Raw genomic sequence first — 27586 nt, 5'->3', positions numbered from 1 at the left:
TCCATGAACCAAGTCTGATGCCAACATGCCCATTGTAGACACTTGGCTGTGGACATGGGTCATTGTGGACACTCTGACCAGTGTGCAACAACGCAGCCCCATACAAAATGCGATGCCCATTTTTTTCTACTTTCAACACATCAGCTTCAGGGACAACTTGTTTACCTGCTGCCTAATATATCTCACTGACTTTCAGATGTCATTGCAACAAGATAATCAATGCTATTTATTAAGGTATACAATATATACAATATTGTGTGGTTTGTAATGTATTTAGCAGCAGAAAGTGATGGTCAAATTTAATAACTATGCCAGAGTTAGGCCCCTTTCACACGAGGCGGACTCCGTTTCTACGGAGCCCGCCTCGGTCCGCCGGCTCAGCGGGAGATCTGTCCGTTGATCTCCGCTGAGCCGGCGGATGACAGGTCCCTCTCTGCTCACTGGGCGGGGAGGGGCTTGTCAGGTGTCGCTGCCGCCTATGGAGGGATCGGATGAAAACGGACAGCATGTCCGTTTTCATCAGATCTCACCCGATCCGATCTGCCAGCGACGGACCTGGACGTAGAGCCATCCGTCTGCTTTTAGCGGATCGGATGGGGTCGGATGTCAGCGGACATCTCTCCGCTGACATCCGACGCTCCATAGACTAACATGGAGCGCCTGTTCAGGTCCGCCGTCAAAACTGACAGGCGGACCTGAACGGTCCGATCGTGTGAAAGAGGTCTAAGCTGCTTACAATGAAATTAAACACTGCTTGTAACAGTTTTCACAAAGTAATACACAGTAAAAAAAAAAAAATAAATGTAATATTTGCATTTGGTGTTTATTACATAGCTCTGGAGAACATTATAACACAAGACTATAGAAGACGATTGCACACAGGTGTCACTTCAATAAAGCTGGTATTGTGTGACATAGTAGAATCAGGAATGTGCAGGTTTGGTGACAAATACTTCCACATTTTCCCAGGCCTGCTGTCTGCTTTTTATGAGCCATGCTGATGGAGCTCACAGAGTATAACAAGTCTGTGACATTACCAGCAATACTATCTATCTAAAAGGCAAGTATAAAGACCAGGTGCAGCTGTACTTCCTTAAAGCCCAAATGAACTAACAGTTTAAAGTAACTAAACACATTTCAGGTGCATCAAAACAATCTTCTGGGTCTATTTATTAATAATTTCGTCTAAGGTTCATTCATTTTTGTATTTGAATGTGGGTGAAAGTTGTGTGAAAACAATCATAATGCCGCGTACACACGGTTGGACTTTTCGGCTACAAAAGTCCGACAGACTTTCGATGGACTTTTGGCGGACTTGCGGCGGACTTTCTAATGAACGGACTTGCCTACATACGATCACACCAAAGTCCGACGGATTCGTACGTGATGACGTACACCGGACTAAAATAAGGAAGTTGATAGCCAGTAGCCAATAGCTGCCCTAGCGTGGGTTTTTGTCCATCGGACTAGCATACAGACGAGCGGATTTCTGGGTCCGGCAGAGTTACGACGTAAAGATTTGAAGCATGTTCCAAATCTAAAGTCCGTCAGATTTGCGACAGGAAAAGTCCGCTGAAGGTCCGGTGAAGCCCACACACGATCGGATTGTCTTTGGTCTGTCGGACCAGTCCAGTCGAAAAGTCCGACCGCTTGTACGCAGCATAAGTAGCATAATTGTTTTCTTTCGAAAGCAGCGTCAAGGCTGAGCAGAAAAGCCTGTTACTTGCCAAGAATGAACCTTGCTCTGTGTCAAAGCAGTGGTCTCACTGCAGGGGTCAAACGTTGCTCCTTGCTGAGTCAGCACATGCATTTTGGTGATTGGAGAGCTCTAGTTCTAAGCAGAAGGCATGTTGAAGGTCAGTAGAGAGACCACTTTTCCATTAAAAGAGCAAGGGTGCTGATTAGTCTACACAGAAACATTAATAGTTTTTGTGCACACACTCTTTAAAGCGGATTTGGTCTAAATACAAGAGGCATTTGTATCCTTACTTGCATCTTGGTGTGCAATGTATACAGTGCCTTGAAAAAGTATTCATACCCCTTGAAATTTTCTACATTTTTTCATGTTACAACCAAAAACATAAATCTATTTTATTGGGTTTTTATGTGATAGATGAACACAAAGTGGCACATAATTGTAAAGTGGAAGGCCATCCACCTAAACTGACAGGCAAGGAGAGCATTAATCAGAAAAGCAGCCAAGAGGCCCATGGGAACTCTGGAAATAGCTGCAGAGATCCACAGCTCAGGTGGGAGAATCTGTCCACTGGACAACTATTAGTCGGGCACTCCACTAATCTGGCCTTTATGAAAGAATGACAAGAAGAAAGCCATTGATGAAAGAAAGCCATAAGAAGTCCCATTTGCAGCAAACATGTGGAAGAAGGTGCTCTGGTCAGATGAGACCAAAATTGAACGTTTTGCCCTAAAAGCAAAATGCTATGTGTGGCGGAAAACTAACACTGCACATCACCCTGAACACACCATCCCCACTGTGAAACATGGTGCTCTCCATCCAATCTGACAGAGTTGAGCTATTTTGCAAAGAAGAATGGGCAAAAATGTCACTCTCTAGATATGCAAAGCTGGTAGAGACATCCCAAAAAGACTTGCAGCTGTAATTGCAGTGAAAGGTGCTTCTACAAAGTATTGACTCAGGGGAGCTGAATACAAATGCATGCCACACTTTTCACATATTTATTTGTAAAACATTTTGAAAACCATTTATCATTTTCCTTCCACTTCACAATTATGTGCCACTTTGTGTTGGTCCATCACAAGAAATCCAAATAAAATGCATTTATATTTTTGGTTGTAACATGACAAAATGTGGAAAATGTCAAGGGGTATGAATACTTTTTCAAGGCACTGTATGAATATATATATTATATATAGTGCCTTGAAAAAGTAATCATACCCCTTGACATTGTCACAAGAGATCTTTCACATTATACAAAAAAAATTGGGCTAACTTTACTGGTTATTTTAAATTCATTTAAGTGTAATTTTTTCCCAAAAAATTGCATTTGAACGACTGCTGCGCAAATACAGTGCGACATAAAATATTGCAACAACCAACATTTTATTCTCTAGGGTCTCTACTAAAATATATAAAATATATAAAAAATATATATATATAAAATGTTTGGGCTTTATAAGTAATTTTCTAGCAAAAAAAATGATTTTAACTTGAAACCAACAAATGTAAGAAAAAGGTTAAGGCCCCTTTCACACTGGGGTGGGGGCGGTGTGGGCGGTAAAAAGGTGCTATTTTTAGCGGCGGTATTCGGCCGCTAGCGGGGACGGTTTTACCCCCCTGCTAGCGTCTGAGAAAGGGTTAAAACCACCGCAAAGTGCTGCTGCAGCAGCGCTTTGCCGGCGGTATAGCCGTGCCGCCCCATTGATTTCAGTGGGCAGGAGCGGTGAAGGAGCAGTGTATACACCGCTCCAAAGATGCTGCTAGCAGGACTTTTTTACTGTCTTGCTAGTGCACCCCTCCAGTGTGAAAGCCCTTGGGGCTTTCAAATTGGAGACACAGCAGCGGCTCTTTCAGAGTGCTTTGCAGGCGCTATTTTTAGCGCTGTAGCGCCTGCAAAGCGCCCCAGTGTAAAAGGGGCCTTCCCTCATTTACACACATAAGTGTATTCCTTTGATCTAAAGGACAAATCGTTACAATGTTTATACTTAAGTTCCAATGCTAAAGAATGTTGTGATTCTCAGCAGACTGCCCTTTTTTTTTTTCCTTTCGTTTGACGGCTGTCGGCTTTAGCAGAGCAGAGAGAACTCTCTGCATAGAAAGAATCGGGAAATACTACAAGATCGCAACAGAGGGGAAAAGAAAAATCACAATAACGATTTTATATCTATCTATATCTATCTATATATACACACCGTATATACTCGAGTATAAGTTGAGTTTTTCAGCACTTTTTTTGTGCTGAAAATGCCCCCCTCGACTTATACTCGAGTCAAGCACTTTTCTGCAGCAAAAAATTTCATTTTCCGAACCGACTTTGGGGCCCAGTATCTCAGGGCCACTTGGTGCTAGGAACTCCAAATTTGGTGTGCAAACCCAGTGGAACTGGTACCACAACATATCCAAAGCTGGGGTTCCTAGCGTCAAGTGGCCCTGAGACACGGGGCCCCAAAATCAGTTAAGAAAATGTCATTCTCTGCTGCAGAAAAGTGCTTGACATTTTCTGAACCGATATTTAGGGCCCTGTATCTCGGGGCCACTTGGTGCTAGAAACCCCAGCTTTGCATATTTTATGGTCCACTGGGTTAGCACACCAAATTTGGGGTTCCTAGCACTAAGTGGCCCCGAGATACGGGGCCCCAAAATCGGTCAACTGTGTCCATCTGCAGCAATGTCATTTCGGGACCCTTTGGGTTCAGAGACCACATATTTTGGCTGCAGCTAGGGGGCATCTAGGAACCCTTAACTAGCGAGTTTGAAGTTTGGCTGACCTATGACTGCAAATGGGCACAGTGAGACTGCAAATGGACATTATTGACCCTCTTTTCCACTTACAGTAGCTGTGCATTTCTCACCCTCCTCTTATACTCGGGTCAATAAGTTTTCCCATTTTTTTTGTGGTAAATTAGGGCCTCGACTTATACTCGGATCGACTTATACTCGAGTATATACGGTATATATTTTAGTACAGACCTATGCATTAATCCCATGTGGAGCTTTGCCTCTGTGCAGGAACTTCCTGTAATAAAGACCAGTCACTGCTGCTTCTCTTTCCATTTTACAGAGTGATTGGTCTTGTACCCGCCCTCTGCTATAGTTTTCTGCAAGCAGCCTGTAGAGCAGGGATATGCAATTAGAGGACCTCCAGCTGTTGCAGAACTACAAGTCCCATGAGGCATAGCAAGACTCTGACAGCCACAAACATGACACCCAGAGGAAAAAGCATCATGGGACTTGTAGTTTTGCAACAGCTGGAGGTCCGCTAATTGCATATCCCTGCTGTAGAGGATGAGACTTCTGGATCTTTCCCACAACAAGGCATTTTGCATGGGTCTTGCACAGTACAGTGAATATGTCACTACTACAGTATGCTTAAATAATAACTGGGTTTGCAAAGGCATTTGGTGCACACAAAGTGGATTTATATTCTTTAAGAAGATACATTGCAATGATTTTTTTAAAGTCCGGAGTTTGGCTTTAAAGTGATAAAGTCTCAGTTTTTTTTCCCCCTTAAAAAATAACAAACCTGTGATACCTACCTGCTCTATGTAGTGGTTTTGCACAGAGCAGCCCAGATCCTCCTCTTCTCGGGTCCTTCGCCGGTGCTCCTGGCCCCTCCCTCGTGCTGAGTGCCCTCACAACAAGTAGCTCGCTATGGGGCACCCGAGCCGAGTCGCTGCTGTGTATCCATTTAGACACTGAGCCGCGTTTCAGCCCCGCCCCCACTCTCTCCTCATTGGCTCACTGACTGATTGACAGCAGCAGGAGCAAATGGCGCCACGCTGCTGTCTCAGCCAATGGAAAGCGAGAGTCCCAGGCAGATGAGACTCTCCGGCAATATAGCTGGATCGAGGTGGGCTCAAGCAAGTATTAGGGGGCTGAGGGGGGCTGCTGCACAAAAAAAAGTTTTTCATCTTAATGCATTAAGATAAAAAACTTTCTGACTTTACAACCACTTTAAAGAAAAAGTTAGTGGGCACCGGAAAATAAAATGCTGGTTTATAGCTTGTTGTAAAAGCTCAAAGTTTTTTACCTTCATGCATTCTATGCATAAAAGTAAAAGAATACTTGCCTGAGCTCCCTTTTGATCCAGCGATGTTCACGAGAGCTGAGCTGAGCAATGGGAGCCATTGGCTCCTGCTACTGTCAATCACAGCCAGTGAGCTAATGAGGATAGAGCAGGGACGGGGCCAAGCCGCGGCTCTGGATCTCTTATGGATGCATAATGTGGGGCTCAGAAACAAATCACACACCAGTGCCCTCAGAGCAAGTGGCTTGCTGTTGGGGGCACTGGCTGAAGAGGAGGAGCGCTGGCGGGGGACCCGAAAAAAAGGAGGATTGGAGCTGCTCTGTACAAAACCACTGCACAGAGCAGGTAAGTGTGACAAGTTAGTTTTTTTTTTTTTTTATTATTTATTTATTTATTTTATGAACCTTTAATGTCACTTTAACATAGAAATACTTCTTTTTGCTTTTCCTAAGGCTGCATTCACACCTGAGCGTAGCGTTTTTGAGCGTTTCTTCCGGCGTTTTGTTGCGTGTTTTTTCGGGCATATTTGCGCGTTTCCATGCAGCGTTGTCCGGTGTTTTTGAGCTTTGGCATTTTTTTTATTAGCCAATAGGAAAAATTATCATCTGTTTCATCATTTGTTGCTATGTTTTTAGATTTTGTCATCTGCTTCCTGCTCCAAAAACACCCAAATCTGACCGATTTGCGCGACAAAAAAGGGTCTAGAACTTATTTGAGCTTCAGGCGTAGGGTTTCAGCCGACTTGGAGTGGAGATATGAACCATCTCCATAGAGAATAATGGATTTTTTTCCCCTCAAGCGTTTTGTAGCTTCAGGCCTCAAGCTACAAAAATGCTCAGGTGTGAATGGGCTCTAAGGAACCGATACTGTGGAAAACCCCCTTTCCTTTCTCCTCCCATTGCTACCCGTCAGCTCCTCCCCTGTCAGAAAACCTATTTGTGAACATTCCTCTTGTTGAACTAATTTTCTACCCACCCCGCCCCCCACCCCCCAGTTCAGTTATGATGACATTAATCGCACTTGATGGTGTAGCAAGCGAATACCAGAAGCTGCCCAACGCCCCCTGCATTGTGTTAAACGGAGGCGAGTGCTGATATGCCCCTCCTAAAACATGACTAACAACATTGCTATTGGTGGATTTCAGACAGCGGTTCACTTGTTTACACCCCCTCTGCCATGAGCACATCTGTGGCTGATTTCTAGGCAGGAAATCGAACATGCCCCCTCTCTCTGAATGTGAAGGGGTTTGTCTCAGGAAAGTGCCTGGTACAGAGACGAGCTCTGTCAGAGTAATTTAAAGCAAAGCCATCTTGACGGAAGTATGTGGTCTCCCATTGCTGCCCTCCTTCTGAAAATGCTTTTAGGACAAGGAAACAGAAAAAAGGTGCAAGGAAAAAAGTCAATATAAATATTGGAAGCAAGTAGGTCAGTATATTAGCCAAGCAACTAACATTTTCAAAAGCAGAGGTCAGAAAGGTCAGCCTGAAGGTTTGCCAGGTGATATATATATATATATATATATATATATATATATATATATATATATATATATATATATATATATTTTTTTTTTTTTTTTATTATTATTATAAAAAGAGGGTCCCACGCTACGATAAACCACATGAAGTTTCTGACTCAGGTGAAAAGTTCCCTGGCTATCATTGGCAGTTCACTAAAAGATTTAATGGCAACTTGGAGTTGCTATTAATTATTTATGAGTTGTTCCAAAAGCACTTATGTTGTTTACAGGTTAACCCCTACATGTTCCATGTAACATAAAAAAAAAAAAAATAGAAAGTCTTCTGAGCCATTGCTTGCATTACAATCCTTTTAAAAGGATAAGCTCACCTTTCAAAAAACAATTAATGCACTTTTTTTTGCAGGTTAAAAATGTGCATTTATTATTTTTTTTACACTGCAGCCTGCCAGGATCCTACAGCCTCTCAGACAGCCCTCTGCCTGTACCTACCGTATGGGCAGACCGTTACTGAACTGCAGGAAGAATCAATGAACTACAAGAGCGCTCACCAGCAGCCTTGCAGTTCATTTGAGAACTAAATGCCATTTTCCGCAGTAGCCAATGGTACTTGCTGTGCAGAGCCACACACAGCAGAGCTGAAGAAGATCCCCTGCCCACTGTCACAGAGCAGGCAGTGGGCATATAGGAGCATGGTAAACCCTAAATATAGGTGTAACATGTAACGTGCTCCTAAAGTGTTGGTAAAAAAAAAAAACATTCATACTCACCTAGATGGCTGCGGCATTGATCAGAGACTGCAGATGTCCCCACCCAGATACAAAACTGAGAACTCAGCAATCACATAAGCGGTGATCCCAGCTCTGTTAGTCTGTCAGTCACCGGCTCTGTGATCTGCCCCTCCGGTGCTCACTGGAGTGCTGGGCTGTGAAGGGGGAAGGAGCGACTGGCTCAGGCTTTTGGCGGCGCCCTGAGAGGCTGATCCAGCTACCAGTCAAGGCATCTGGGTGGATTCTGACATTATAGTCGAAAACCCCTGCAGAGCCTGTATTGACTCTGACGTCAGACGATAGCGGACTTTAGCCTGCTGTCGGCTGATTCTGGGTCACAGGAGAGCAGAAATAAGTGCAAGTTTTTAAGTAGAAGCTGTCATATCTGTATAAATGTTATAAAAGATTGGCTAGTGCGCTGGCTAATTCCTCTGTGTCACTTCAGGAAAGTCAACCTCACTTTGCTTCAGTGGAGTCAACCTTTGTGGCGATGGAGTTTAATGGGGGGGGGACAGGGGTTGTGGAGTTGGTCAGGGGACTCTGAAGCTGACTAGCCACTTAGGGGATGAGGTTTCTGGGGGGAGCTTCGGAGTACTGTGGAAGTTCATGGGCATTGTGGGAATCTGCTGAAGGCCGAGAGCATTAGGTTGGAGTGCTGGAAACTCTGCAGTAGGATGGGAGGCACTGTGGGACCCTGTTGGAGGAACTATGGAGTGCTGAAGGCATTGCAGCGGGCTGGGCAGCACTGTAAGAGGTTGGGGGGCTATGTGAGGGTTCTCAGGAGACTTGGGGGCACTGTGGACCATTATGGTTTGGAGGCCTAGGAGAGGGGAAGCCACGGGCCAGTGGTTGGGAACCAACAGTTTAGGTAATTGCATATGGTCCTTTGCTTAGCAGAGCTGACAAGCCATACTAGCATGTTTTGCTTTTAGCTATTTTCTAGATTAATAAACTTCTACATAAACAATAACTTTCTCAAATGTGTAAATGTTTTACATGGCAGATTATGGGAGAAAGCGTGTCTGCATTCAACGCCAAGAGCAGTTTTCACTGGATTAATGAGCCGTATTTAGATGAAGAGTACCAAGCCCCATTCTATCAAACCACTTTCCTACAGACATGAAAGGCAGATGGGACTCCTGTTTGATGCTAATAAATGTGACAAAATGGAAGAAGATAAAAAGCAACCGTTTATATGTGCCCATTAAAATGCAGGTTCCTTTGTCTCTAACAAGCAGGCATCAGAGAATAATCCCTGTTGTCATTTACATAGGATTGACCAAAATGAATGAAATGAAACGAAATTATGCAAAAATGAACTCAACGTGTATCTCTAGACAATATGCATGGTCTGAAAATCAGACCACAGCCCCCTTTCTGTACTCCATTTAATCTCCTACTAACAGCTTCCCCCAACCTAACAGCAACACACATTGATCAGTCTTGTCTTTTCACAAGTGCATGTATAAGGTCAGCAGTCACCTTGGCTTGTGTTGATTTACCAAAACAACTTATACCTGGAAGAATGGGCTCAAGAAAATGTCCTGTTTATTTTGTGATATGCCAAAAATTTTAAAATGCTGTGGAATCCATATTGGGTTACTATACAAATAAAGAGTAATTATAATAATAAAATGGATCCCGGCTTCTTAATTTATCCTATTACTCCGAACTTCCCAATTTGCTTAAAGCCCAATGCCAACCAAACGTAACTTTGTTTGTTCCGTTTTGGATGGAATGCAGAACTCCTGTTAGGATAAAATACTGTATGTGTCCCCCCTTAGCCAAGCCATAGATTTGTTTCTTTTTTTTTTTGTTCAACCAACGGGTTGAACGATAAAAAATGAACAGATTCCCACATCCACACATATGATGATTATATGCTGCTGGGGAGGAGCCTTCTCTAACGGTAGAATACAATGATCAGTGTTGCCACCTGTAGCCGGTGGCACTGAACATTTGGGAAAAACCGGACAGGCTGGTTGTAGATTGACCTGTATACAACCAGCAAGCCCATACAGGGATCAAAATTAAGTCAGTCCTTGCTGAAGTGGCCGAATTACGCTCCATACATGGACCTCTTTAAAAATGTCTCTTCTCTTCCGGTCTGACACCTGTCAAATAGTGATGAAAGTGATAAAAAAAAAAAAATCTTCCAAATGTGGACTGTGACAAACCCCTGTCATCAACAGGTCTATGTCCGCTGTAAATGCTTCCTCTGTCCAGACAGAACCAGCACTATCCAAGACTCCTTAGCTCACCCAGTCACCAGCTGTGTTACCACAGATATCCAACTCTGAGACACTCCCCCCCCCCCCCCACCCTTGGATTCAGGGCGAGGTAAACTGTCCAATCACAATAGACACACAGGTCAGGTGTATTCAAACTTCTCATCAATAAACAGTCTTATCAACAGAGAGAGCTGTTGGAGGAACCCCCCCCCCCACATAGACATCCATCCCATAATATACGTTTCTTCCAAGGCAGACAGACACAAACAATGGAATACAACCACACCCCAAACGATCACAGCAAAGAGTCCACAACAGCATGAGACAACACACAATATATACAACATTGAGTCTGACTAGCACAGATCATAGTGGGGTTCTCAGGCACCCTGTGCCCCTAATGGAGACAGGGTGATTTACACATAAGAGGGTCCGGGAAGCTGGACACGGAGTTTCCAAAGCTCTCCAAGGTAAGCCGAGTTACACAAACCCCCCCACCCAAAGTGACTCCTGTCACAGGGACACTGACCAATGTAAAGTTAATGGAGGTTCTAACACTTTCATACTTTTAAAAACTAAAATAGAAAAAGGGTTGACCAGAGTTGGACTTTAATAAGATATACTGTACAGGATTTTAGAAGCTCCTGGCAAGTTGTTTATTAAGTTATTCCCCTGATCCGATGTAGTCAAAAATAGCTTTGAAAAAAAACAAAAAAAACTCAACAAAACCTCTTGCTCTAACCTACAGTGGTTGTTTTTGACCACTGCAGAGACCACTGTGCTCCATGTGGGAGCAGCAGTCTGTCTGCAATGGTTCCATACAACCTCTCTACAGCGTTACAGGAGACAGGATGTTTTAGTCAAGCTGTAGTAGTGTTCTTTCAAAAATAATCTGCCACTGGATTTATATTGTTTCATGTGCATACATGGTAAAGCACACTCATAGATGTGACCCATACTGTTTCCCGTTCAGCCATGGATGGATGTGAACTTGTCCCCTAGGAACGTATAGGATTTTTATTTGAAATGTATTTAGCTGCATCAAAACAGATAACTTTTGTTTTGGAGGCACAAAGTGTTAATTTAGCTGATGTAATATGCAGTTTCAAGGGCTGGAGATGGAGAGCAAAGGCTGCCATACACAGCTTGAATTTCAGCCGAATCCATCGGTGCTCCTGTTGGCTTGACAAAAGTGGATTGCTCAGTCAACTTTATTCAAAGGAGTAACATGGAAAAAATTGTTCATAGAATAGTGACTGCATCCAACCAGCCTGGGTGCCAGCTGTCTGAATACAATAGCCTACAGGGTAGATTTGTACTTGGCATGGATGGAGGAATCTGTGGGATGGAGGAGTTTATGCATGCATGCCCAACTTTGGACTGGCCGTATTCTACCAGATTAGGCTTCATTCACATGGGCGTCTAAAGCACTCGTGTTTAGACATGTACAGATCTTCTAATGGCCCATGTGTGTATGCGTTTATGCATTTACACATGTTTATGTGCGTACACACTCAAAATCTGCAGATCTGTGCCCTACTTTTTTGGTACACAGCTGCATGCAGAGCACATTTTTACTTGTAGATGCAGCTGTGTTTATTGCCTCATTGATTACTATAGTGCTGTGTGTAGGTCCATAATAGCAGCTAGTAACTAGACCCATTATGGAAGGCTTCCTTTTGCCACAAGACAAAAGAACTTCTTTCTTCACTGCAAACTTACTTTATACCATTTATAAAGCAAAAAGAGGGGAACTTATAAAAACTGCTGCAGCCAGAATCTAGAATCTTAAGCTGATTGGTTACTATGAACAGCTGCTCCAGATTGTGTTTGCAGCAGTTTTGATAAACTCCAAAAAAAAAAAAATAATGCATCTGATGAATGAGTCTGAGGTGTGAGGAAGAATAATACAAAAAGTTTAGTTAGCATTATTCATCAAACAAAAATGTGTATAAACAGCATTTATTTATTACCCATACTTTCCCCAGGACATGAGTCACCTGCCTAGGGTGGCATCAGGTCTAGTTAAAAGGCATATTAAATACAATTCTATACAATTCTACGCAGTACACACTACGTGAACTGTTTTCAATTGAAAGGCCTGAGAAAACAAAACAGAGATCTGGCTGAAGCAGTTACTGGCCCATGTGGTAGACAGCAATGGAGGTAGGGGCAGGCCATAAATCCTGACTACAAAGTAAGAGGAAACAGGGAGGGATAGGTAAACCGGAGTTTATTAATGGAAAACTTGTCAGCCGTTATTTGCTTTTTCTTCCTGCATGGCTGCCTTCCAATTAGCGACGGATTTAATGCAGTGTTTAGAAGAAGACACGGTGAGGGAGAACAGAGAGGCGGCCCAAAAACGCAGAGGAGCCAGTGGAAAACCAGCAAGCTGCCAGGAGAATAACAAAAAGCAGCTCGAAGAAAGTTCTGTGAATAAAGGCCTGTCAAGAGCTCAAAAGGCGCCTTCACAAGAAACTAAAATAATAAAAAAAAAATACTAAAACCTAATGCAGCTGGAAAGAAAGTCTTTATTAAGATAATTTTATAATTCCACATTTATTGGCAGCCATAGCCACTGCCTTGGTTGCAGCTGCACACAAGCACAGACAGGGCTGGACCCTGAGGAGAAAGTTCGCACTGTTGAAGTGAAGTCTATTCCGTTGCCAGCGGTCACCACGGGCAACGCTCTGCGTCTTTTGTGTTAAATGATGTTCACTGAGAGGACCGATCAGGAAAGCTTTCTCCCAGAACCATGTTCTTTGTTAGGTTAGGTCAAGTAAGCAGGCCCTGGCCTTCTTTTCCCCTGTCTGGGCTATTCACCTCACAATGCTACAACATTGAACTGAACTAGGCAATGAGGCTTGTGTCACCTCAAATGTCACCTCTTCCTCTTCAGCATTGCCATTTAAAGCAAAAGCACAGTGGTGATTTTTGTCTATGTGAGCCACACGGGTTACACTTAACTTTGTATATAAAATTCTGTTTTTTTTAGGTTTTCACTGTATGCCGTTTTATACGTCAAAACTGTGTGGTTATGTGCCATGTGCCATTAATAATTGGTGGTAGTTCACTAAGTGCTAAAGGGGTTCCAACCTGTGCATTGTTCACTAAAACCAATCCAGAAATTCTCGGAATACCTCACAGCCTCGGATTATCTTGTTTATTTAATCCACACAAACCAAACTGCATAATGTTGTTTCGGGCAAACAAAATTACTCCAGACGCACAGGGGTGCCATTAAGAATTAATTGGCAACCATATTGGCAAACGTGGTACATTTTCAGGCGCGCCAAAAGGCATGGTGCGTTGCGATTTCACAAAAGAGACAGACTTCTTTCCCAGCGTTTCTCTTAGCTTAAATTAGCTTAGCTTAACAGGGATGAATTTATTATTTTCTATTCACAGTAATATTTTGTTTCCTACAGGCAATTAGCCAGTCTCACTCACCCTTATGTTCAGCTAATGTAGTGAACGAGAATGAAAGAAGAATTGGATTGGTTGTTAGAACAACCAGAAAGAACGTTTTATTTTTTACTCCAATACACTGATCATTAAGGCACTAAATGGTGGCTTAGCTTACAGTCAGGGCTGTGCTAGGGGCAGATGCCCCCTGTGTGAAAATGTGCAGCGACCGGGCAGGAAGCTCAGAAACAATGAGCCTGTGGTTTTACCACACTAAACGTTACTGAGCCTTATTGAGGATGGGTAGTCCTGGATGGATACATAGGCACACCCTTCACATGGGCTGCTGGGGAACAGTAAAAACAGTCAGCTGACTCTTTTTAGTGCTCACCTACAAGCAAACATGGCGTCACCTTGAAGGAGTACAGATTAACAAGACATGCAGAGTTTGAAAGGCAGCACCACTGAGCCAAAACCTGCAACCGTGAGCCAAAAGCTTGCTGCGGTCCTACAATGCAAAACTGCAGTTCAGCAGTTTAAATAAAAAAAGGGGGGAAAAAAAAAAAAAAACAGGCATCAGAAGGCAGTATTATCACCCCTCAATGCCTGAAAACCTTCTTTCACCATCCTCTGAAAAGCAGTTATTTCTGACTAGTTGCAGACTGAAGTAGCGCTATAGGAGACAGTTAGAGAATACGGAAAGGTTACATGAAACCACTAGTCCTTATGAATATTAAGAGAAGTATGGGCAAAGCGTTTTGGTCATACTTCTCTTGTAGGTCACAGGAGTGCACTTAGTCCTGTGTCCCAGAATAGCCGATAGCAGGCTGAAAAGCCTGCTGTCGGCTGACATCACAGAACTGGTCCTAGCTCCGGAAGAATCCTGACCATATTGTCAGCAGCTGGCTCAACCTCTCAGTGTGACGCTGAGAGCCTGAGCCAGCCACCCCTGCCCTCTCCCAGGCCCATCACTGACAGTCACCGCTCTCTGCTTAGAGCAGCCCGCCAACTGAGCAATCATGTAATCACTACTCAGATTTTGGTCTTGGAGCCTGCGTGGGAAAGCTACTGCATCAGACTGATGTTGCAGCAATAGAGATGAGTGTGTTTATTTTGTTTGATTTCCCACATTTCTACTTTACGGGACACTTTACAAATCAATGCTCCCTCTACTGACTGCTGGGGCCCAAGGGCCGCAACTCAAACACCAAAGGGCCGCATGTGGTCCCCCGGGCCTTAGACAGTCTGAACTGACCCACAGCAACCATTACAGAAGACGACTTTCTTAATTCAAAAGGTCATATTCCTATGTAGGCATGAACACGATTGACTACTACACAAACAATGTGTGATCTCCTGATAAAGAAGTCCATACTTTGCATTTGAGACCTTGTGTAATCTCATAATAAATAAGTCAGTACTTTGTATTTCAGAAGATTTGTAGATACAACCAAAAACAAATTATGATCATTGAATATAATGAATATGTAACAAGCACATCTCTCTTCACAGAAAACAAGAAGTACAAGTTGCTCTTTCCAAAACTCGACTATCAAAATAACCCAAAATTAAACGTGAATGTGCAGCAGAAATCTTGCAATGCTGTTGTATGACCTGAAAGATTATCATTTATTTATAAGAACAACCCCCGCTTCCTTTGCTGGTTACCTTCCAACCACAATAAAACCAAATTTATCATCTAGTAAAAGGAGTTAACAGTAGACGGGGGCCTCTCCGACTCATTAAAAAGACTGTAAAGAATCCTGTGGATTGATGTCGATAGACGGGTGTATAAATAGAACGTGTGTCTACATTCTCTTCCATTGTGCCTCCATGGATAGAGGGGGGCTTTTTTTTCTGTCCTATGTGGTGACCCCATTGTCGTACTACAAGGACTCTTGTTTCTGAAATGGCAATATGGTCATGAAGTGATTTATGAGTTCTGATGTTGTTTTGCTCACAGGGGTTACTTGATCTAATTTTACACACAAAAAAAAATGTGTTTGCAGTACAGAGGAAGCTAGAAGAGCTTTTACTGCTCGGCCTTGTATGTTCGGAGCGGGGAGGAAAACGCTCTGTAGATAATATAACCCAGGGCACAGCTGGTCAGGATGGATTTGTGCTAACAATACAGCCACTTCTGCAGTTTTTCTGAAGTCCAGAGGATACTGCGCAACCATTTAATGGTTCTTTAAAAACAGTGGAAGTAAATAGAGCTTACTGAAGTGAGGCTAATGTTTCCAGAGCTTTAGGGGTCATTATATGCACTCACTTACACAAAACACTGGAGGGCTTATTTATTAAAGTAGAACTAAACTCTCAAAGGAGAATACTTTGTAGAGCACTGTACATGAACAAGATTGCATTTAAAAGAAAAAATATATATTACTCCCGTACTTTATTTCCTCTCCCTTCAATGTGCACATTTTGTAAAGTCTTTGTATGAGTTTTTTGGGGACATCCACGTTTTCACAATTTTACAGAGGTGACTATGGCATTAGCGTGGCTGCTTGTAGTTCAAATCTGGATTTCATAGGAAAGCCTGACAACACCCCATCTGAACTGAGGAATAGTTGTCAACCCTAAAAGAGGGATCGCTGTGGACATGCTTTGCTGCTATGATCACCAGAATCTACTTAAATTAGTTGTGATATTTTACATAGACAGTGTCTTGAAAAAGTATTCATAACCCTTGAAATTTTTCACATTTTGTCAGGTTACAACCAAAAACAAACGTATTTTATGTGATAGACCAACACAAAGTTTCACAGAATTGTGAAGTGGAAGGAAAATTGTAAATGGATTTCAAATGTTTGTACAAATAAATATCTGAAAAGTGTGGCGTGCATTTGTGTTCAGCCCCCCTGAGTCAATACTTTGTAGAACCACCTTTCACTGTAATTACAGCTCCAAGACTTTTTGGGGATGTCTCTACCAGAGTTGCACATCTAGAGAGTGACATTTTTGCCCATTCTTCTTTGCAAAATAGCTCAAGCTCTGTCACTTTGGCTGGAAAGCATCTATGACCAGCAATTTTCAAGTCTTGCCACAGATTCTCAATTGGATTTAGGTCTGGACTTTGACTGGGCCATTGTAACACATGCATATGCTTATATCTAAACCATTCCATTGTAGCTCTGGCTGTATGTTTAGGGTCGTTGTCCTGCTGGAAGGTGAACCTCCACCCCAGTCTCAAGTCTTTTGTGGACGCTAACAGGTTTTCTTCTACAATTGCCCTGTATTTGGCTCCATCTATCTTCCCATCAACTCTGACCAGCGTCCTTGTCCCTGCTGAAGAAAAACATCCCCACAACATGATGCTGCCTCCACCATGTTTCACAGTGGGAATGGTGGGAATGGTGTGCTCAGGGTGATGTGCAGTGTTAGTTTTCCGCCACACAGCGTTTTGCTTTTAGGTCAAAAAGTTCCATTTTGGTTTTATCTGACCAGAGCACCTTCTTCCACATGTTTGCTGTGTCCCCCACATGGCTTCTCCCAAACTGCAAACAGGACTTCTTATGGCTTTCTTTCCACAATGGCTTTCTTCTTGTCACTCTTCCATAAAGACCAGATTTGTAGAGTACACGACTAATAGTTGTCCTGTGGACAGATTCTCCCACCTGAGCTGTGGATCTCTGCAGCTTCTCCAGAGTTACCATGGGCCTCTTGGCTGCTTCTCTGATTAATGCTCTCCTTGCCCGGCCTGTCAGTTTAGGTGGATGCCCATGTCTTGGTAGGTTTGCAGTTTTGCTATACTCTTTCCATTTTCAGATGATGGATTGAACAGTGCTCTGTGAGATGTTCAAAGCTTGGGATATTTTTTCATAACCTAACCCTGCTTTAAACTTCTCCACAACTTTATCCCTGACCTGTCTGGTGTATTCCTTGGCCTTCATGATGCGGTTTGTTCACCAAGGTTCTCTAACAAACCTCTGAGGGCTTCACAGAACAGCTGTATTTATACTGAGAATAAATCACACAGGTGGACTCTATTTACTAATTGGGTGACTTCTGAAGGCAGTTGGTTCCACTAGATTTTAGTTAGGGGTATTAGAGTAAAGGGGACTGAATACAAATGCACGCCACACTTTCCAGATATTTGTAAAAAATTCTGAAAACCATTTATCTTTCACTTCACAATTATGTGCCACATTTACGTTATTGGTTGTAATATAACAACATGTGAAAAATTTCAAGGGGTTTGGATACTTTTTTAAGGCACTGTATAACCAGTGAAGGTGATCCACAGAGATGAAACAAATCCTCCTACATAAGATGTACCTGTTTACCGGGAGACTTTGCTGTCTCAAAGTGCAGAATTTATAAAGCTTGTCTGAGCTGCCAGGAAACAGGGGGCAGAGAGCTGGAGTTACAAATTGCAGAGATCAGTGAGGAGAGCTCTGAGAGCAGATTGGAGGGGAGGGAGACCTCCTGGGAGGGACATTCCCCCTCCCCATTCACGCAGCACACAGGAACAGAGCTGAGGCTTTCAATAAGCTGGAGCTCCGTCCCCCATCACTTTTTTTCTCTTGGTGTCAGAAACTTGTCACAAGTGATTCATGCAGGTAGCAGAGGAATGAAGCAATATACATAAATTACACTTAGTTCTTAATTGAGACAAGTACACACGATAGAAGGATATGCCTTGTTCATATTTCATGTCCGAGGTTTACAACTACTTTAAAGAAATTCTAAATATAAGAGAGAACTGCGCCAACCCTCACAAACTTAAACAACTATATCATACAGTGCATGCAAATACACAAAAATATGTAAATATATAGAAAAAATATGTATCAAAAAATATATAAGAAAGAGTGCCAGTGCTGCTCCGTACACAACATGTGAGTGCATTCATTTAGGTTTTAAAAAAAACACATAATAAAGTTAATAATAAAGTTAGGAATGTTTCACAATGATGGGATTTGTTTTCCATGAGTCTTGGAGACTACTGAAGGATGAATGGAATACTGTGATAACTGCTGAGAAATATGTGGTATAACCTATGGAAGGAAAACGAATCCAGGCAGAATACTGAGGTGTTTTTATTATTGCTTTCTGGTGAGTGTAAACCTTGGAAGGTGGTGGTGAGTCACGAATTGGTGGTGTATACTGTGTTTCCCCGAAAATAAGCCTGGGTCTTATATTAATTTTGTCAGCCAAAAACACACTAGGGCTTATTTTCGAGGTAGGGCTTGCCATGCAATGTGCGATCTTCCCAGTGGTTGCAAAATCACAGAATCCCCTCTATCACAGGATCACATAATGCAAAAGGTATGTGTTTCTGCAATGCAACAGTGCAAATACCTTCTTCCATGGCCTGCCTGAGCTGTCTTCCACCGCTCTGAGCACTGCAGCGGGAGAGGGGCGAGATCCCCTGCTGACACCTAAGAGAAGAGGAGATCAGCTGAGCCCTGCTCGGCGCATCCATGGCCCACCCCGAGCTGTCTTCCCCACTCTGAGCAATGCAGGGAGGGGGGGCCGAGAGGAGATAAGCTGAGCGCCAAGGGGGCGCTGCACCGAACTAGGGCTTATTTTCGGGGTAGGGCTTATATTGCAGCCCTCCTGGAAAATAGCGCTAGGTCTTATTATCGGGGTAGGTCTTATTTTCGGGGAAACACGGTACAAGCACGAAGTTTTGAGCACAAGGGACACATTATCAATGAAAAGGAGCAGCACAGGGACGCTTTCTTATATATTTTTTGGTACATATTTTTACTATATATTTACATATTTTTGTGTATTCGCATGCACTGTATGATATAGTTGTTTACATTTGTAAGGGTTGGCGCAGTTATCTCTTATGTTTACATTTCTTATTGTCACACACTATTCAGTGGGGAACTTATAATTGCAGCAGATCCTATAATCACATATATATTATCCTTGATTTGCGCCGGTGACACTATTCACATTATAAAGAAATGCTAAAGCCTAAACCTTGGTTTTAGTTTAGAACAGAGTGGGGAAGGGTTAAAATTACATTAAATTACATCCTTAGTCTCAAAATTCTACATTTACATTCACTAATTAAGGCACCTGTAATATAGTTTTCATGTGTTTTTCTGCTTCATGGTAATGTCCTCTCGGTTTGTTTGATCGTTTGTTTGAACCAAGCAGTGCATGTTAGTTGCGGTCATGTGTACTGCTCTATGCATATTACAAATATCACAGTCCATCTTAGAGGGTGGCTACATTCCTACATACAGTGGGACCATTGAGAATGAACATAGCCACCCTCTAACATGACAATGAATCACAACAGCTCATATGACAGCGATATACAAATATCTTCATGGTGATTCCAACATTAGGATCAAACTATACAGTCCCAGGTCACTCAAGAAGACACGTGGCTACTCAAAGAAGCGTGATGGGAAGCAGTTTAACCTTAAGGTGATTGTAAAACAACCCATTCAGTTAAAACCCGAAATGAAAGGCAAACATTTGTGTATAGATATAAAAAAAAAAAAAACCATTATAAATACCTTTTTTCAGGCAGGCGGGCGATAGCACCCACCAGAAGTAACAGGAGATTTAATTCCTGCTGCGGCATGTGTACACCTTTGGTTGCTGCCTCAGCAGCTAAAGGGGGTAGGGATTAAGGGTGGTAAACCGCAAATCAACCATAGGGTTTTACCACCCCCAATTTTGTGTGAACGAGCCCCAAAGGTGCCGCTGCCAAATGCAACTGAAGGCTCATTCACAAGTGCAGCAGGTACTGCTGCTCCCCTTAAAAGTGATTCAAGTGTGTTTGACGGGTAGTGAGGAGATGATTTGTTGCCTCCTCACCACCTAATTTAAACCCATGATTGCCGTGCAATGCATGCGATTGTGACTTGGTAGTACAGCAATTAGAAGTTTAAATCAGGTGTGAGGAGGAGACGCTGTGCCCGGTGATCTTTGACTTCTCCCATGTTGTTCAGGTAGATCTCCACCTGTTTAAGGTTGCCTACCTCTGGGCTACAAGAATGGACAAATAAAAAATGGACATGCTGCATATTTTTTACAACGCACTGTACTGCATCACCATGTACTGTAGTGCGCTGCAAAGCATGTACATCAAAGCTGTGTTGCCTAAATGTTTTGGGGTGCCCTTTAAAATGAACATCAACGCAATGTGTTAATGCATGTGCATTAACACACATTGCAGTAATGCAAACATCTCCAATTGAGCAAATGTGGTACAGTGTAAGCAATAATGCAAATTTCTCCAATAGATCTATGGATAGCAGTAAAAACCTAACAGGGGTTCTACTCCCTCCAATCTGTCCAAAACATTAAAATCATGTTTTGGCTGCAAATACACTTGGAGAGCCTGCAGTAACAATGACAACATTTCCAAATTAGAGGACTGAAAGATGGGAAATACTTACAGAATTGGACAGAAAGCTATCAGTGGTTATGTTCAATCGGTTCCACCTTTTACAACAACTGAAATCTAAGAAAAAAAAACAAAAAAAGCACACGGTTACAACATGCATGGTTTAGAGCTTGTTCACAAAAGATTTTCAATACCCCATGTAAATGACTTGGATAGGAAAGTGCAGATCAAGTCTCCAAATACTACATTGGGCAATTTATTTTTATATTGCACTCAAACACATTGCTCTAAGGAGATTGGATCTATGTACGGATGTGTAAAGTACCATAACCTTGTTTGTTCACCCCAAGATAAGCCAGCACTGGATGGGTCTACACTCTGGCTTTCCAACTCCTCTCCAGAGGCCTAAACACAAATGTTTGGCCTGAGTCCATCTGCATGTTGTACTGATAGTGGGCATTACTGTAGAAGTCCCAGGTAGTCCAATCACTCTTGCATGTCTGATTTCCACAAGTCAATGGGCAGCTAAGTCTCCATTGGCTGTGGTCCTTGTGATATTAGCATGTCCTTTGTTCTATAGATGTCCACGGTGTTTTGAGACCTAACCTTCAACCTAACACATACAGCAGTTCAGACAACCAACCCCTGTATCTGCATGGCCAAGCTGCTATAAGGATTTTCACCAGCAGAAGACAATGAAAGAGAGCTTTGTAACTGCAACTCCTGGTCCCAGGGTGAGGAACAAGCAAGGTGGTTTCATTTTTGATAAAAAAATCCACTGTTTTGAAATTGGTTATTTGTATGGAGAGACAGATCCTGTTTAAGCCTAGGTTCACATTGCTGCAGGATTGAAATAGTGCGAGTACAGCTGAACTCGCACGATTTCATACCCGCATGTCAGTCCAACTTCGGGGCCGATTTCAGAGACATCTGTGCGGGTTCCTGCCCAGATGTCTATTGAAAATCGCACCCGAAGTCGCCAAAAGTTGTACAGGGACTACTTTTGGGAATCAGTGCGGCGCCGCACCGATTCGGACGGTGCTATTGCCGGCAATAGCCGCCGGTTTGGCATGCGATTTGAAATGTCAAATCGCATGCCAAATCGCATCAATGTGAACCTGGGCTAAAGTGCAAAAGAAAGGAAACATGTGCACCAACCCCACCATCACATCAGATTTCACCTACCACCTAAAACATTACTTAAAGCAGTGTTCCGCCCCCCAAAAAAAAAAAAAGATTAAAATCCAGCAGCTACACATACTGCAGCTTTTAATAATAGGACACTTACCTGTCCTGGAGTCCAGCGATGTCGGCACCAAAGCGGATGTCTCTATCAGCTGTCGGGTGCTGCCGCCGTCATTGTGGGTGAAGGAACCCGGCAGTGTAGCCTTACGGCTTCACGCTGGGAACCCTACTGGCCCGGTGACAGGGAAAGGAGGAGGGAGCCCCACGGTGATGTCATGGGCTGCGGCCGGACTCCGGGAAGTGGGAACAGAATACCTGTCAAAAACAGATATCCTGTCCCCCCCTCGCCCCCGAATGGTGTCAATTGTAGCACCGGAGGAGGAAAGGAGACAAATGAGCGGAAGTTCCACTTTTGGGTGGAACTCCGCTTTAACCTCCCTGACGGTTTTCCCGAGTGTGGCTCGGGGTTAAATTTCAGTACCATAAGCGGTAACCCTGAACCACACTCGGGATTGCATTGCAGGATCCTGGTGCGGTATACTTACCTTGTCCCCAGGATCCTGCGATGTCCCCCCGCTGTGTCCACGAGCTCTGTCCTCGCCCGAAGCCTCTCTGTGCCAGGCTCCGTTCCCCGCGAGCGTCGCAACGCACGAGGGCGGAGCCTAGCGGAAAATTCAAAAAAGTGAAAAATCATAACACATACAGTACACTGTAATCTTACAGAATACATTACTGTATGAAATTATTTCACATCCCTTTTGTCCCCAGTGCTTTGTCCAATGTCCTGCATGCAGTTGTATATTATATATACTGTTATTTCTCCCTGGAAACTGGAGATTGTCCATAGCAACCAAAAAGTGTCCCTTTACATCAAAAGTGGTTTTAGACCAGCTAGAAAACAGATCGTAAATTAGAACACTTGCAAAATTGAACGATAGTGAATCGTGGGGAAATTTTATTATTATTGTATTATTATTTTTTAGAATTATTTGTATTTATTTATTATATTATAATTTATGATTTTGTGTTTCAAACTTCATCATACCCGGGATATCTACTAGACTCTTGGTGGACAGATTTAAGTGAGTTATTGCTAAGAATTACAGGCCTACAATATAAAACGCCAAATTTCTATGCAAAATAATTGTACCGCTTTGAGACGCAAAAATCTGACATAATCATACCGCCAGGGAGGTCAAGCTGAAAAATTCTTGGAAGAAAATTAAATGTAAAATTGTCTACTAGCAATAATCAAAACTGTTTGTAAGGACAATATTTTTCAAATCTATCAGAAACAAAGAGAACATTATTACATTTCTAAATGGGAAAACAGGTTAAGGATTAACTAAGGCTTCATGTACACTAAACTCTTAAACTTAAGGATAGGAATGTTTTTACTGCCAGTGATTTTGAAATGTCTTGCATTTTCCAGCAGCCAGCGGTCAAAGTGGTGTGTTTACATGAAGCCTAAGAATTTCAGCACTTTTAAAAACATGTTAGTTTATAAGAGGTTAAGTCCAATGAGGTGTATCCCACCCTGTGGACTTATCTTTTAATGCACTATTTACATTGCTACCGAGTGCCAAAAATAAATAAAAGTTTAAGTCTATAAGGTGGTATACACCTCTTTGGACATTAAAAAAATGTGCTAGCCTATAAGTGGTTATGTCCAAAGAGGTGTATGCACCTTATGGACTTAACTTTTATTTTTGGCACTCAGTAGCAATGTAAATAGTACATTAAAAAGACAAGTCCACAAGGTGGGATAAAACATCATAGGACATAACCACTTATAGGCTAGCACATTTTTTAAAGTGCGGAGTTCTTTAAAGTAAAATGCAGTACAACGGGAGTGATACATTGAACTGTGCTCAGGGACAGGTACATTGCAGTTTCATATTTCCTCTATGTGATGTAGATGAGAAGAATGGGTGTGTAATAGTCCTAAACACACTTCCTGTCTTAGGCTGCATTCACACATCATTTTAACAGCGCCGAGGTGTGAATGACAAAACACAGAACTCGCATTTGAGATGCCATTCATTTGAATGACAGCTCAAATTGCGGTGCGGGATTGTCACGTGATAAAAATGTGCTGCAATCGCGGGATGCATGTCACCCAAAAATAGTTCAGGAGCTGCTTTTGAGCGATATGCGTCCCGCGATGCGGGTTGCCGCGATTACAGCTCGTTTTATCGTGCTGCAGACCCACCCCTCGCTGTCAAATCTGTCCGCGATTCAAAACGCTGTAGTGTGAATGCAGCCTTAAGGTGACAACATTTTTTCTCCATAGATACAGTACAGTTAGTGAGAGTTGTCACCCTAGGACAAGTAGTGGTACTGGCAGGATCATCAAGTGAAAATACGTTTGAAAAATATATAACTAATGCAGACATATAAGGTCTTGTAAGATGCAATATATTAAATATCTGTTATTGGATTTAGATACTATTTAAGTACTTTATAAAAGCTGAATTTCGCTAAGAATCTACTGATGACTCACTAACCTTCGGGTTTCACACTATCTTCAGCTTCCAAATATTTGTACAATTTCAGCAAGTCTTGGAAAGGATCTCTTCTCTTTCTATGGGCATAGTCCAGGACATCATGCACAGCCAAAGAATTAGTAAATTGTAGAGCATATAAGGGTACATGCTACAGAAGTCCTCTCTCTATATATCACTATGCATGTCTTTGCTTATACCTAAAGAAAAGGAAAGGGATCTGCCATATCAAACACCTATGCACCTATGCCAATACCACTCCTGTTGCCCCTCAAATACCCATATCATTGTATACAGGAGTCTCTGCTGTTCCTATTTTGAGAGACAGTGCATTTTTTATAATCTTTATGCATTCTAAAATGTGCTTTTGTTTTTTTGTTTTTTTAAAGTGTTGAAAGTTCTTTAAAAGTAAATCAAGCTGTCTTGTGCCTGCAAACCTGGGTCGCTGTTCTTACAAAGTGCACTGGTCCAAATATCCAGTGGTTCAACGCACCAATCAACGAGGCTGTGTCTGACTTCAATACTTTTGAGTCAAAAACCAGAACAAGCATGCCGTACTTGTGTCAGAATTCCCCCTCTCTAGCACTAAAACCCTAGAATCAGCATGACATCCAGAAAAACATGGTCAGCAATGGCAGCCTACATACTTTTCACATGGTAGACTCACTTTAAAGGCTTAGTTCACCTTTACCTCTATGCAGGTAAGTAACGTTTGCATAGTTGCCAACATTGGGAAAAAAAAACATTTAGGGACACTTTTGTGTGGTGAAAGCCTCTGTAGGCGGGGCACTTCAATCAGGGGCGGGACACAAAAAGCCAAATAAGCCATAATGTAGCATGCAAAGCAAAAGTGGGTGTGGTTTAAAATACGCTAAATATTGGGTGTGGATTAAAGGGGGTGTGGTTAAATAGAGTCTGATTTGACTTGCATAGAGCAGAATGTGCTAAATAGGGAATGTGCAGAACAATCTTTGTGTTACCCCGGCGCTGTGGCTGCGTTTTACATAACATAGTCTACTAGGAGGGTGAATGTGACATTGCTTATTTTTCCTGATTCTGTCCGGGACAAAGTCTTCCGGGACATCAGTCAGTTTTCCGTGAATGTCCCAGGCAACTAGGGACTGTTGGCAACTAGATGTTTGTAGATAAAAACAATCTGTGCTGCTCTGACTGAAGCTAAATATGCCCTTGCTATAGGTGTAGGCCATTTATGTACCTTCCGAAGTCTGAATGGAATACTCCCAGGACGTTGCTAAAAGAAGCCTAGTCATTACGTCTCACTTTTTCCATCACAGGAGTGAGCTCTTTCACTGATTCAAACCTCCTCACATGCTCTCTCTCTCCCCTAATGCTGTAGCTCTGAGCTCAGCATTTAAGGGATCACTCCTGTAATGGAGGAGGTGAGCAGTAATGAATAGGCCTCACTTAGCAACGTCCTGGGAGTATTCCAGTCTGACTTCAGGAGGTATGTAAATGACCTACATTCAACTTTGGGGTTTTTTTTTAAGAGATAAAAAGTTTGCACTATTCAACTTTAGTCAGAGCTGTACACTTTGTTAATATCTACAGATGACCCTTATGGCATAGGCAGTTCTGTGGTGATGGTGAACTAGCCATTTAACAACTGTTGGAGAGAGAGAGGGGGGAGAGAGAGAGAGAGGGGGGAGAGAGAGAGAGAGAGAGAGAGAGAGAGAGAGAGAGAGAGAGAGAGAGGGGAGGGAGGGAGGGAGGGAGAGAGGGAGAGAGAGAAAGAGAGGGAGAGAGGGAAAGAGAGAGAGAGAGGGGAGGGAGCGAGGGAGAGAGAGAGGGAGAGAGAGAGAGGGAGAGGGGGGGGAGGAGAGAGAGAGAGAGAGAGGGGGGGGGAGAAAGAGGGGGGGAGAAAAAGGGGGAGGGGAGAGAGAGAGAGAGGGGGGGGGGGGAGAGAGAGGGGGGGAGGGGGGGAGAGAGGGGGGGGGAAGAGATAGAGGGGGGGGAGAGAGAGAGAGAGAGAGAGAGAGAGGGAGAGGGGAGAGAGGGGAGAGAGGGGGAGAGAGGGGGGAGAGAGGGGGGAGAGAGGGGGAGAGAGGGGGGAGAGGGGAAGAGATAGAGGGGGGGAGGGAGGGAGAGAGAGAGAGGGGGGGAGGGAGAGAGAGAGAGGGGGGAGGGAGAGAGAGGGGGGGAGGGAGAGAGAGAGAGGGGGGAGGAGAGAGAGAGGGGAGGGAGAGAGAGAGGGGGAGAGAGAGAGAGGGGGGAGAGAGAGAGAGAGAGAGGGGGGGGGGGAGAGAGAGAGAGAGAGAGAGAGAGAGAGAGGGGAGAGAGAGAGAGAGAGAGGGGGGGGGAGGGAGAGAGAGGGGGGGAGAGAGAGGGGGGGGGAGGAGAGAGAGAGAGAGAGAGAGAGAGAGAGAGAGAGAGGGGGGGGGGAGGGAGAGAGAGGGGGGGGAGGGAGAGAGAGGGGGGGAGGGAGAGAGAGAGGGGAGAGAGAGAGAGAGGGGGGGGAGAGAGAGAGAGAGAGGGGGGGGAGAGAGAGAGGGGGGGAGAGAGAGAGAGGGGAGAGAGAGAGAGGGGAGAGAGAGAGAGAGGGGAGAGGAGAGAGAGAGGGGAGAGAGAGGGGAGAGAGAGAGAGGGGAGAGAGAGAGAGGGGAGAGAGAGAGAGGGGAGAGAGAGGGGAGAGAGAGAGAGAGAGAGAGGGGAGAGAGAGAGAGAGAGAGAGAGAGAGAGAGAGAGAGAGAGAGAGAGAGAGAGAGAGGGAGAGAGAGAGGTGAGAGAGAGAGAGAGGGAGAGAGAGAGAGAGAGAGAGAGAGAGAGAGAGAGAGAGAGAGAGATTGTTTCCAATGGGCCAGCTGACGCAGGCTTGCATAGTGAACAGAAATAGTAAAGCAGTCCGGGCATGCTCACCACTAGTGCAATCGAGCAATACTTGTTACCCCCAACTCATGGAAAACAACATGTGCATTTTGATGCTGGACTCTAAGCACAAAAACTTTC

General features: G+C 43.5%; 1 protein-coding gene across 1 annotated transcript in view; it reads right to left on the bottom strand.

Moving 5' to 3' along the window:
• LZTS2 (leucine zipper tumor suppressor 2) overlaps positions 1–27586 on the bottom strand; it is a 247932-nt gene that overhangs the window by 98315 nt on the left and 122031 nt on the right. The window contains exon 2 of the mRNA XM_073596164.1: positions 20986–21050. The gene's annotated coding sequence lies outside the window, so the exon portion shown is untranslated. The remainder of the gene's footprint in view (positions 1–20985; positions 21051–27586) is intronic.

Source organism: Aquarana catesbeiana, linkage group LG08, assembly GCF_042186555.1.
Source record: "Aquarana catesbeiana isolate 2022-GZ linkage group LG08, ASM4218655v1, whole genome shotgun sequence".
NCBI classification, from domain to species: Eukaryota; Metazoa; Chordata; class Amphibia; order Anura; family Ranidae; genus Aquarana; species Aquarana catesbeiana.
The sequence above is the reverse complement of the archived record's forward strand: the minus strand, read 5'-3'. Positions and strand labels throughout refer to the sequence as shown.